Source organism: Dipodomys merriami, unplaced genomic scaffold, assembly GCF_024711535.1.
Source record: "Dipodomys merriami isolate MVZ:Mamm:240054 unplaced genomic scaffold, mDipMer1.0.p SCAF_2894, whole genome shotgun sequence".
NCBI lineage: Eukaryota > Metazoa > Chordata > Mammalia > Rodentia > Heteromyidae > Dipodomys > Dipodomys merriami.
The window spans coordinates 4,845-16,450 of NW_027204375.1; the positions used below are offsets into that span (position 1 = coordinate 4,845).

Below are 11,606 nucleotides of genomic sequence, written 5' to 3' on the forward strand. Positions count from 1 at the left end.
TTTCTTAGACTAACATAATACACAGACTAATGGAAGTCTCCTGTTAAGTAGTTAATTTTGCCTATATTTGACATTGTTTTCATAAACAAAGGTACTGTAACTTTTAGAATCTACCCACATTTTAAAGGGGGGAGAGAGGAAGGGAGGGTGAAGGAATGGAGTGAAGGAAAGAGAGAGAGGGAGAAAGAGAAGCAGCAAATCCGTAAATGAACTCAATCCCTTACTTTCTTTTGCTTTTTGTGTCAGTTTGGAAAACACTAGAAGCAGACATGGCGTTTTCTATATATTGTCCAAGAACTTGGTTTTCTGATTTCAGCTTCAGTTTTTCTTCCTTAACTGCATCTACTCTTGCTGAGAGATCTTCAAGTGTGTGTTGAAGTTCCAACACTTGATTAATAAGTCGTGTTTTTCCCTCTAGTTCTATCTGATTTTCCACATCAACTGCATCCATGTCAGGGTTCATCATCCTCCTGGGCACTGAACTGTACCTCACACAGAAAAATCATGATGAATGGTCGTCAGAGGGAGAGGCAGGATCCGGAGATCATGCCCTGGGCCAGGACTTCAGCACCAACTGACCAAGAAAGTTATTTGTGAAAGCCAACATGGCCACAGGAGGAGGTCCTTTTGACAAAAGTATGAACAATCAGGATTTACCCAACTGGAGCAGTGAATGTGTTGACGATCGACATAACAACATGGATTGAGGTGGCCAACAGAAGAAGGCAAATAGAATTCTTTTCATCAGAAAAGAACAAGTTTGGTGTAGGCTTGTTCAAGTTCCTGACTATATTACCAAATCCAAGACATTGTGGGCAAAAATGCAAGATCTGTTAATGTTGAGCATTTACTAATCTAATAGATCAACTTAAAGAACAAGGAAAATCATATGTGAAGTTTCTCCAAAAAATCCTTGCTAGAGAAAAATGAGGATATTCAGAAAAATGAGGAGATTCAGCTCCGAGATCTGGTTCTGTAGCTGAGAATACATCACTAAACATAGATGTGCAGTCTGAGGCTTCAGATACCATGAAAGTAGTAAATGTGGCTCACCTCTATGAGGTGCTGGATCAAACTGCAAGAAAGAATATTTGAGAATGCCATTAATGTCCATGATTGCAGCTGGTTACCATAAAGATAACAATAGAGCACTGAAAATCATTACTACATTCTGGTCATGGCACCAGTTACATCCCTCCATCACCAACTGATGAGCTTTAGACACCAATGTCAGCCCTTTCACTGGTATGATTAAATGTCTCAGAAATATCTTGCTCAAAGGTGAAACCAGCTGGAGGAGATATACCCCAAACAGTACCATCATCTGGATCAGACTTCAGCAAGTCACAGACCCTCATGGGGAAATTCCTGTAGGTGATCAAGGCTCAGATGTGATCCAGGGTATCTATGGATGCTGAGAAACCACCATGCAGTTAGAAGATCTGCCCATCCACCAATGCAGTGAGAGGAAGATTGGAAAAGTTTACAGACCTTTTTGACTAACATTTCATTTCCATATTTCCTTAAACACTCATCATAGAAACCATAAACTTGTGTGCTCTCACGATTCCCTCGAAGAATGGTGATGTGTTCATGGTAATGAAATTTAAGAGCTAGAAGCAGTATGACTGTTTCAAGTGAATAATATCCTTTGTCAATATAATCTCCCATAAACAAGTAATTTGTTTCTGGTGATTTCCCACCAATTCTAAACAGTTCCATGAGATCTTGAAATTGCTCGTGCACATCTCCACAGTGTGACTAGACATGGAAGCTCTTGTACATGGGATTCTTTTTTCAGGATTTCCTTAGCCTTCTCACAGGGACTCTTGATGTGGGACTCAGCTGCTTGCATTTATTCAGCTATTCTATCCACGGGTCCAGCACCTTGGTGAGCCACTTCATGTCCATGATGCCATGCTGGAACTGGCGGCTGCTCTGCGCTGCTCCCCCACCACCGCCTGAACACCAAGATCAGTAGAAAACCCTTGTACTTTCAGGTACATTGTAAAAAGCTTTGGTCAGCACTGCAGTAGACAATCTCTCCCACCTCTTCCCCAACACACACCTGTATAGAGTCCACATTTTTCTTTGGGCTTCCTAAGGACAAGCTTGGTCTCCATCTCTACAAAAACGTTTATATTTTTTATTGTAAAGATAATGTACAGAGGTTTTGCAATTATGTAAATGAGTACATGTTCTATCAAGCATTGTTACCCCCTCCATTGTTTCCCCTACTATCCTTTCTCTCCTCCCCAAATCCTCCCTCCCCCCTCTACAACTATCCTTTCTCTCCTCCCCAAATCCTCCCTCCCCCCTCTCCACAGTTGTAACATTCCTTTTCAATATAGTGTCTTGTACATCTCATTGTTACAGTGGGTCAAATTGTATCCTTATTTCAGCATGTTGTTGGTCAAACTGTATCCTTATTTCAGCATTTTGTTATTTCCCTTCCCCTCCCTAAATTAGAAAAATATATATACAAGATCCAGGGTAGCAGAATCAAATGCAGTGAAAACAGGGAAAGAATATACAGGAAGAATATACAATGTACTATGTGATTTTTCTGTTTCTTTTATAAATACATTAAAAACTACATCGAGAAAGATAAAACCACTTGTGTCCCTATCTTGGGATTCATTTTGCTTAGCATCAGGTTATATGTTCACGTGTACGTAGCTTTTGACCTACTCTACTTGTCGTAGACATATTAGTTATTGCGGATAAGGGAAACCATGGGACATATGTTTCTTTAAATCTGGCTTACTTCACTTAATTTTTTTCCAAGTCTTTCCATTTCCAAACAAATGAAACAATGTCATTCTTTATGATGGAGGCATAGAATTCCACTGTGTACATATACCACATTTGCTTGATCCATTCATCTACTGAGGGGCATCTGGGTTGGTTCCATATCTTAGCTATGGTGAATAATGCTGCGATAAACATAGTTGGGTTGGTAGCTTTAGTATGGTCTTGTTTGTGATCATTTTGGTAAATGCCCAAAAGTGGGATTTCTCAATGTAGAGTCTTTTGAGGAACCTCTAAATTGCTTTCCAAAGTAGTTGAACAAGTTTATAATCCCACCAACAATGTAGTAGGGTTCCCTTTTGGCCACATCCCCTCCATCATCTGTTATCAGATTTCTTGATTCTAGCCATTCTAACTAGGGGGAGGTAGAATCTCAATGCTCTTTTGATTTGCATTTCTTTTATGGCTAGAGAAGTTGAACAGTTCTTCATGTGTCTATTGGCCACTCTTATTTCTTCAGAGAACTCTAAGTCTCTAGCCTACTTGTTAATCAGGATGTTGTTTGAGGATTTATTGTTGGAGGATTTAATTGTTTGAGCTCTAAGTAGTTTTTAGATAGGAGGCCCTAGTCCATTGTATGGCTAGTGAAGATCTTCTCCCAATCCATGGGCTTTCTTTTGATCTTTCTAGATATGTCCTTTGCCGTGCAGAAACTCTGCAGTTTCATGCAATACCATTTGTCCAACCTTTGATTTGTTGTGTTTTTGGGTCTTTATTAAGAAAATTTTGGCCTGTGCCAAGGAGCCCTAGATTTCTCTTATTCTTGTAATGTTTTCAGGGTGTCTGCTTTGACTTCATGCACCAGAATCAACTCCAAAATGGATCAAAGACTTCAGTGGTGTATAAAGATCTAGCCTTCTCTCTGCTCTTTTCTAGCTCTTTCTCAGCTCTTTCATTCTCTTCTTTCCCAGCTCTCATTCCCAGGCCTTTCCCAGCGATATGGAGGGCCTACATAGCCTGGTCCTAGCCAGAATGATGAATAAACCTACCCCTTACCTGAATACCAGGTGTGTGGTGCAGTTCTTATTCGGCTACCTCTTTTTAAAAAGCTGACATAAATGGTGCCATGACTCGGATAGAGGGCTTAAAGTCAGGATAGCTGGGATTACTCTATTTTTTTCCTCTTTTTTGTTTTTGTTTGTTTGTTTGTTTTTCCCTTTTTGCTCTGAGGAATACCCACAGTTCTGATGGCCTTTTGGGAACCAGTCTGTCTGCTGTGAACACAGTGCATAGATACCATTGCTGGCCTTCACAACCACGTCCACACCACCTCTCTACTCTGGTGAGTGAAACTACTCTCTATGGCTCTTTGTTGCTCAGTCTCTGTCCAGATGTGGCGCCACGCCAGACAGCTCCTATGGCTTCTAGCTGAAAGGCCGATCACCTCTGAAGCTGAGGACGCTTACCTTTGGGGGCTTGTTCATTTCTCTCTAGAGGGCTCTGGGGGAAGTTGGGACACCGCTTCTGCCTGGTCAGCTCCCTTCTCTCACCGGACTCTCCTACTTATTTAATGGGGTGCTGCGAATCACGCCTGAGCCATGAAATCCCTTTGAAATGCTTCCTGCGCTCCCGGGAGAGACAGAGAGCCTAATTTTAAGCCATTCTCAGATGTACACAGTTTTTGCTACTGCAAGGTAAATGGTCAGAAGTCTGTTTAATTTCAGGCTCTCTTTGCTCTCTATCTGCCATTCATATCCAACTTTCTATCATTTTTTTCTACAACTTTTTGGCTTGTGTCTTGAAGACTGTGAAGCAGGTTGGGTCCCGGGGACCCCCCTCTAGGTTCCCTCTCAAAGGCTAGCCAATGTTGGCTTGATCTATTTGTTCAGGGTTTCTTTGCATTTTTCAGAAATTCACCATCTTGAATTGACCATCTTGGCCATATGGTGGGTTAAGAGTTTGACCCCATCTGACCCTTAACCTTCCACCAAGCATACTAGTCCATCCAGCTATTCTAAGGTGCCTTGCTAACAAGTTGTTCTTTTCACAGGACCTGGTAACTAAGGCCCAACCATGTGATGTGCTTTGTTAGCAAAGATGTCTAAACATTGTTGTCAAAATTTTAGGATGAGTTTTGCCTTTTTTGTTTTGTGTTGTGTATTCTACTGAGTACATGGACCTAAAATACTGGGCATATCTGTGCTAAAATTCTCATCACATCTAATGAGTTTTGTCATTTCAGAATATTTTTTGGCAATTCTTGATGAAGACCAGGTAAGCTCTGCTTATTCTATTTGATCTCCTTGTTGCTTTAATTGGAAAAAATAAAGGGCTTTTGTGGCAAAGATTTCAGTTCAAAGCTAACCCTGGCTGAAAATCAAGTACCCTGTATTTGGATTCCCCCTCACAGACCACCAGAGACTACAACCAATGCAAACAGCAAAGAGTCGTTTATTGCAAGCTCAAGCTTGGTCCTCCATGCACTCGGTAACTGGTGATGCTAAGAGGCCCTGAGCATAGAATCAGCACAGTTTTTATGGTACTAAACAAACAACTTTAAGGTTAACTTTTAAAGCAAGCTAAGCTGGGCAAATATAATTGGTTGACATTTATAAAAAAATATCCTTGTTCCGTAGCTTGACCACAAATGGTTATGAGTCACACATAGTCCAACAATATACATGGCATGTTTCACCCTGAGCTCTGAAGAACCAGTTGGTTGGGCCATTATATGGTTTTAACTGAAACTCTTAGCCCTAAGTCACTCAGGGGCAATCACCTGCCTTAAGCAAATGCCACCTATGGCTCCAAGAATTGTTTGTGCATGGCTTTCTGTCTTAAATTCCTGGCATGGGGGTTAACGTGGGTCAGGAGTCAAGTCGCAGAACTGAGATGGAGTGTTAAATAAAAATGGAGTTGCCTAGCTTTTTCATTCTCTCCTCTTCTAGAGCATCAGGGACTAATCATGGTCCCTTAATTGGTACAGTCTTTTATATTTACAGTTTGGTATTGGGATCTCAGAACTAATAGATGGACTGCGCTGATCTCTTTTTACAAGGTCTGATTGTAAGTAACAAAATTAACAGTACCAAAGGCCCTTACTTTTTAAATCCTTTCTTATCCAGAAGATACCAATTTTTCCCCAACTTTTTTCCCAAGGCTTTCTTTGCTACCCTCCTCTTCTTCACAATTCCTTGAGTTTTTTTTTTTTTTAATCTCAGAACAGCCTCAAGGCACCACTGAGATGCAGAAGCTTGCTAAATTTTAAGGCTAAGAGTAGGGCTGGTCTCATTCCTTTTACTATCTGTATTGATAACACATTCAGCAGGTTATTACCATATCAGAGCCAAACTATGGTGTAACTTTAAGAGCGGATTTCCAGTCACTATGCACTGAAGTGCCTAAGGCTAGCAAGCCAGTGATATCCTTGCCCCCAATATCCACTGTGGGAATAGAGAGTGTTTCTGGATATCACCCAAAAGAATGTCTCACAAGATCTTAGTTTTAGCAACCTTCAACTAGGAAGCAATCTTAGGTGATGGAATGAGGCAGGAGTTCAGTCTACTTTTACCATGGTGTAGGTGGTTTTTGTGACAATGTAGATTTCCTCTAGGTGACTGTCAGACTATCATCGAACTTTCTCAGTGGCCCCAAGGAACTGTCACACCTTGTGCTGGGAGGCAAATTTCTACACAGACTGGTTAAGGATACATTACATAGGCTTGGCAGGCTGTGGCCCCGTTGATTTTTAAGACTGTTTAGACAATAGTCCTGAACAATTTACCAAAATAACAACTTTCTTTCTAACCAGATATTTTTGTAAATAAACAAAGAAGGCTTAGTCTTGTAACCATCTCTGACAGATGCAGTCTCCACACTTGCACACCTGTTAACACCATTATATTTTTATCTATTTTGCCTCATTTTTCCAAAACTGACTCTGGACTCTTGATCTTAACAGGAGGTTGATGGGCGAAGGTCCATCTTCTGTAACTTCTTCAAGCTGACTTCAGGGGTGTTGATCCTACCTAGCCAGGAACCTATAACCTTAGCCTATTTTACAAAGAGGTTATCAGGGTTAGATGCCATTAAAAACAATATTTTAACTTTTTTTACAACAGCACAGAACATTTCTCTGGCTACAGCAGAGTAGATTGTTTAGCACTCTGGTTTGTAAAAGCATCTTTCTGGATGACTTAGGAATGTGATCTCTAGTGACTCTAACAAAGCCTAAGTTACCTTTGCAGGCCTTCAGACAGATGTCAATAGAAACACACTCTCAGGTTTACAAACTTTTTTCTGAGCAGATGAATTTCATGTTCCTGGTGTCAGCTCAAAATTTACTGCCAATTAGAACTCTTGGCACATAAAGGGGTTGGGATTTAAACTATCCCTCACATTTTATAACATTAGCTTTTTACTATCACAGAGGACTGGCAAGTTTCTGTTCCTTACAAGGTAGATAGTTTGTAAGCATGCCTAACGTCCGTGACTATCTTCCCATGACCTCCTGGCTCTGACCAATTTTTGAAGGGCCACACACAAATGACTCTAGGATCTGACATTTCTGCCATCCAAGCAATGGCTTACTGCCTCTGGATGCTCCTCCATTGCTCTTGTCCCAGGAGTGTCTTCTCTACACTGGGGTAAATGCCTCATTGGCATTTCCCTTAGCTGGTCTCTGGACTTGATCTCGGGGCCTGAGTGTTGTCCCTCAGCTCTCTAGCTTAAGGCTAACACTCTGCCACTTTGAGTCCTAAAGCAACTTTGCTTGCTCTTTCAGCACTCTGCTGGCTCACAGGGACCTTTTTCTGCCCGGGCTGGCTTTGAACCAGTTTGCTGATCAATGAGTCTTATAAAAGGCCACTTTACTCCAATTAAAAGCAACAAGGTGGTCAACATAGAAGTACCTTTTAAGCATGCGTTTACCTGAAACTTATTAAGAGCCAGGTTACATCTGACAAACTTGTAAGTATCCTCTGTGCTTTGCTCTGGGCTTGCTGGAAACTGTTAAAAACCTATAAGAGCAAAGTGGAATAGCAATTCTTTTTGTAATCCTAATTTTTTCCTTTGTGCATTTTGTGGCAAATATAATTTTACTTTTAAACTTTATATCCAAAACTCCATTCCTAATTCTTAAAGCCTTTTATTAATCTCTTTTAATACTTTATACTTTAGTTGTCACTTGCATTTTGAAAAAAAAATCCTTTAAAATCTTGAGGCTAAGTGTCACTCATTGTCTCTTGGCTGCTTGTTTTAAAACAGATATACATTAAAATTTAAACTCAAATAAAAATTTTTCCTTAATGCAAGAATTACAGTCCCCATCACTGTATCAAAAATCTAGACTTAACACCTTTATGACTTTTAGAAACATCCTAATTTTAAAACATCATTGAAAGCAAATCACATTATACAAATAAACTTTTTAACCCTCTTTTAAAGGGCTTCTTAATTTTAATTTTAACACATCCAAGGGGCAGTTTTAGTAATACTAATCAGATCATCACATCACTCATTTTAACTATCATGTTTTCAGTGTCTTCTGCAGGGAAAAGAGAGAACAAAGATGGGCCACTCAGCCCCTTCTATGGAATGGGCATGCACCCAATTTGACTCTTGGGTTAGATGAACTGCGTTCGTGCCAGCTTGCCCTCTTTCACATGCGTGGACTTCTCCCAGGGCCTGTCATACCATGCATGACCAGCTGAAGTGCACTTCTGCCTTTTCACCCCTCACCCCTACAGATTTTCCCTTTTCTTTTCTCTTGATTCTTGAATGAAATACACGGTTTTAAACAAACAAAACAGGTACAGTCTTTGACAGTGTTAAACTAACCTTTACATTTAAATTTCAATTTCAGCCAATTGTTACAGCATGCTGACAATTTTTATCTTGAACATGTTCACAAACACATTAAAAAAACACACAGATATTAAAGTGCGCAAAAATCAAAATCGGTTGTATGTACATTTTCTAAAATTTTTAAACAAAAATTTAAAACACTATTTCTTTAAACTAAGTAACTTTGTTGAGCTTCATTTTCCCAGAGCTTGCTTGTTTAGCAAGGCAATTCACCAATGGACCTTTTGAATCCCTTCTTGTTGGAGGAGGGCTGGGGGAAGGGGTCACTTGAAACTAAACTGGCCTGATTTTTTTTATCCAATTTTAGACAAAAGCACTTTACAAATTGTTACATTGTCAGGACCAGCTGAACAGTCCAAACCAGTCACACGTCTTTCTACACCCTCCCCGCCGGCAGCCTCCACAAGGAGAAAATACAGCCTGAATCTTGAAGGAAACCAAACTAGTCCATCAACCTTCCATGCCTCACAGGGAGGGGGACATAGCAGGTCTGTGGCGGAGCCCAGCCAGAGGCTGGAACTTTTATTCCCCCAGAGATGTTCAAATAAATAACTAAAACACAAATAAACACAACAACCAAGAACCCATATTTAAAACTGGTACCAATTCTAAAACAGGACAAGACAAGAACCAAAGGCTGAGTTGGGGACTAATTGGCCCCCAGCTCATCCTACCAGAACTCTGTGCTGCTCCCACTCAGCAAGCTGAATCCAGAGTCTGCTGAGTGAGCCTGCCATTCTCACTCAGACCTTCCTTACCTCAGAAAACAGAAAAGAAAACACACCGAAGTAAACAAGACAGACAAATGGCCACACAAAGAGAAAATCAGGTCTCAGTGAACGGGGCAACATCTCAAATCCACTTACCAAGGCACTCAAACCCCCTCTACTCATTCCAGAGAATTTTTCTTTTAGATTCCTGCAAACGTTGACCCAGGGAACTTCCAAGGCAGAGGAGAATTCCCAGTCATCTTGGGGCAAGGGAAAAAGTCTGTAGCGGCCATCCCCTCAGACTGACAGGTTCTCCCCCATGCTCATACCCGCCAGGCCAAGGCCGGAGTCTAAGATCTTGCTGGAGCCACCTGCAGGTGTTCAGTGGCAGTTTTTAAATGAACAAGAAAAAGAGGAGCCAAATTAAAATTACAAACACAGACAAGACAAGGACAGCATGCGTGTTGTAGACTGTCAGTCAGAAAGTGCCAGACTAGAGACGGGCCCAAAGGTCCACACTAGTGGACAGTCTACCCTGTAAACTATCAGTCAGAAAGTGCCAGACTCAAGCTTCCACACTAGTGGATAGTTTACCCCCACTGGGGATCCGGGGGACATCTCCAACCAGCCCCACAGGCTACTTTATAGTGTGTCCACCAAGGTTTCTGGCCAGCCACAAAACCCTACTTGCAAGTCAGACATGAAACACTTAACACAAAGCAGCTGCACTCTACTTCTGGCCGGCTAGACGACTCACTGATCAGGCATCTGGGTGGGCTTCTGGGGGGGAGCGTCCCGGACGAGCCCCAATCTGAAGTATCCCGTTTTTGGATGCCCCAACACAAACCACCAGAGACCACAACCAATGCAAACAGCAAAAAGTCATTTATTGCAAGCTCAAGCTTGGTCCTCCATGAACTCGGTAACCGGTGACACTAAGAGGCCCTGAGCACAGAATCAGCACGGTTTTTATAGTATTAAACAAACAACTTGAAGGAACTTTTACATAAAAAATACATGATTGGTTAACTTTTAGAACAAGCTAAGCTGGGCAAATATAATTGGTTGACATTTATAGAAAAATATCCTTGTTCCATAGCTTGACCACAAATAGTTATGAATCACACATAGTACAACAATATACATGGCATGTTTCACCCCGAGCTCTGAAGAACCGGTTGGGTGGGCCATTATATGGTTTTAACTGAAACTCTTAGCCCTATGTCACTCAGGGGCAATCACCTGCCTTAAGCAAATGCCACCTATGGCTCCAAGAATTGTTTGTGCATGGCTTTCTGCCTTAAATTCCTGGCATGGGGGTTAAAGTGGATCACGAGTCATGTCGCAGAACTGAGATAGAATGTTAAATAAAAATGGAGTTGCTTAGGTTTCTCAAAAAATCCCTAAGACTCCATCTCCAAACTAACCTGCAAGGAGCCAAGCTGGAAGCATGGCTCAAGACTCTTATCTCTAATCAGCCAAACACTGGAAGTGCTATTGTAACTCAACGTGGTAGAGCACTAGCCTTGAGTAGAAGTGCTCAATGACAGTGCCCAGGCCTTGAGTTCAGACCTTGAATAACAACTGGGACAAGCCATCCCAGCAACGAGCACCTAGACTCAGCCAGTCTGGGGAACAAGGGAACATAGAGAAGAGTAAGAGGAGATGACCTGCTTAGTGCCTGCCCTTTCAAAATTAACCAGAGCCGGGAGGTCAGTAGAAGTAAGAAGCCTGCCCATCCAATGTCTATACCTGTCTACCTATTAACTGAACAGGAATTTATATTCTTGCCTTTGTCACCTGACTTCTCTACCTAGTTGCCAGATGTCAGAAGTAGCTAGGAACATTTCTACCAACATTTTCAGCTCCATGTCCTTCCTCTTGCCATTTATTTGTTCTCTGGTATTTGTTTTACAGCTCCTCAATGCTAATGAGACTTCTCTAGACTTCATCTAATGTCTCATGCCACCAAGGGACAGCTGCTGCTCTCTGCCTTCTTTGGGAGGGGACCAAATTCCAGCCTTTTACCCCTATTGTCGGTGCCCCTTTTAAGCAGGAAGTAGCTACAGAGAATCTGCGCTCTATTTCATGATCATTAAAATGCTGCAATGGAAGGTTGGCTCCTGGATGGCTAGCAGACTCCACCCTCCTCTCAGCAAAGTCTCCACCCAGTACCTGTGTTACCTAGGCAACTGGGACAGCTGGAATACGTCACATCTGAATTTGATGTGGCCACATCTTTCTCTGCCCATACCCTAGATAAGGCCTAGATGCCCTCTC

The 11,606-nt window shown here is 41.7% G+C and overlaps 2 pseudogenes; both read right to left on the reverse strand.

The window, feature by feature from the left end:
* Positions 1-220: 220 nt before the first annotated feature.
* On the reverse strand, positions 221-466 carry LOC138838717 (short coiled-coil protein pseudogene; annotated as a pseudogene).
* A 450-nt stretch (positions 467-916) lies between these two features.
* Positions 917-1,911, reverse strand: LOC138838718 (serine/threonine-protein phosphatase 2A catalytic subunit alpha isoform pseudogene; annotated as a pseudogene).
* Positions 1,912-11,606: the final 9,695 nt, after the last annotated feature.